The sequence below is a fragment of the Dipodomys spectabilis genome, unplaced genomic scaffold, assembly GCF_019054845.1.
Source record: "Dipodomys spectabilis isolate Male_0828 unplaced genomic scaffold, ASM1905484v1 ptg000228l, whole genome shotgun sequence".
Taxonomy (NCBI): Eukaryota; Metazoa; Chordata; class Mammalia; order Rodentia; family Heteromyidae; genus Dipodomys; species Dipodomys spectabilis.
This window is the reverse complement of record NW_024870905.1, coordinates 9,871,470-9,873,366: the sequence shown is the minus strand read 5'-3', so window position 1 is coordinate 9,873,366 and position 1,897 is coordinate 9,871,470.

Below are 1,897 nucleotides of genomic sequence, written 5' to 3'. Positions count from 1 at the left end.
ATTTTCATTTGATTGCGATAAAAGTCCTGCCGGAGGCCATGGCTTCACAGGCATGCTTGGCCTGGCACAGCTCAGTCAGACCTACCCCAGTGTGATTAAAAGGATACAATCAGCCAGGCACCCGCGCTCAGGCCTGTCATCCCAGCTACTCAGGAGGCTGAGATCTGGGGATCACAGTTCGAAGCCAGCCTTAGGCAGAAAAGTCCATGAGACTCTTATCTCCAGTGAACCACCAGAAAACCAGAAGTAGTCCTATGGACCAAAGTGGTAGAGCACTAACTAGCCTTGAGCACAAAAGCTCTGGGACAGTTCCCAAACCCTGAGTTCAAGTTCCAGGATTCAGGGTGGAGGGGGGGATTTTGTAGGCTGTAAAAAGATATGTGAGGTACTTTGAAAAGTCCCGGTTGAATTGAGGACATTTTTAGATCAGATTCAGCATACACAGTCTTAATACGGATCCCCAGGTAGTTTTTCTCTCTAAGGTCAATTTTAAGGTCTTCAATTTCTTGAATATGCTATGGCTTATTTTTCAATTAAGGAAAGACGAGCTATTTCAGGATAGCAGAGATTTTGCTGTGGTCAATTGGAACCTGAAGTTTAAATAGAGTCAATGCGTGTGTGTGTGTGTGTGTGTGTGTGTGTGTGTGTGTGTGTGTGTCTGTGTGTGTCTGTGTGTGTCTGTGTGTCTCTGTTGGTCCTGGAGCTTGAACTCAGGACCTGTACACTGTTCTTAAGATTTTATTTATTTATTTATTTTGCTCAAGGCTGGCACTCTACGACTTAAGTCACAGCTAACTTCTGGCTTTTTGGTGGTTAATTGGAGATAAGAATTTCATGAATTTTCCTGCCAGGGCTGGCTTTGAATGTAATCTTTAGATCTCAGCTTCCTGAGAAACTGGGATTACAGGCATGACCACCAGCGTGGAGAAATGTCAACCCATAGCACATAACTGTCAGCAGACCTTCCAAACAAACTGCAGACATTCTTTTCCTATGAAGCAAACCCAAATTTGCACATGAAAGAACAAAGCTGCCAAGCATTGGTGGCCCAAGCCTGTCATCCCAGCTACTCAGGAGGCTGAGATCTGAGGCGCACAGTTCAAAGCCAGCCCTGGCAGGAAAGTCCATGAGATTGGTATCACCAATAAACCACCAAAAAGCCAGAAGTGGAGCTATGGCTCAAGAAGTAAAACAGGAGAAAGCAAAGGGACAACACCAAGGCTTGAGAATAAGTCCCAGTATACATTCTCTCTCTCTCATTCCCTCTCTCTCTCACACACACACACACACACACACACACGAGGAAAAGCACACAGTTCTGAAGAACATCCCAAGGATTTTCACTTGGTTTGATGCTCCATTAAAGAGCTCTGAAAATTAGCTTCGAAAGAGAAATGTGTAAATTTCTCTGTGACGCTTGTGTAGGGGAAAGGGCTGCTTCTCTCCAAGCCAGCCTGAACACAGGCTTCCCCTTCCCTTTGCTTCCCACGCAGGAAGTCCCTGCCCGCACCTGGCCCAGGTGGCTGGCGCACCTGTTGCCGGCCACCTCCCCTTTCTCTGATGTCACATCCTGGACTGCCTCAGCCGCGCCTCCTTTGGGCCGTGATTGGTTCCCAGTCTCTGAGGTCACTTCCGCCCCCGCCGTGGCCACGCCTCCTCCCGCCCCCTTCCTACTTAACCAGGGTCCCTGACTGACAGAACTGCCTGTGGGAACCCCATGCCTTGCCTTCTTCCTTCCCTGTAGCTAGGCCTCATCCCTACCGCCCACCTGCACACCCGGGCTCGGCCTCTGGGGAGCAGCTCTACCAGCTCTCTGACAAGCTCTGGTGGGCTCCTCTCTCTCTCTCCCTCGCTCCCCCCTCTGTCTGTCTGTCTGTCTGTCTGTCTCTCTCTCTCC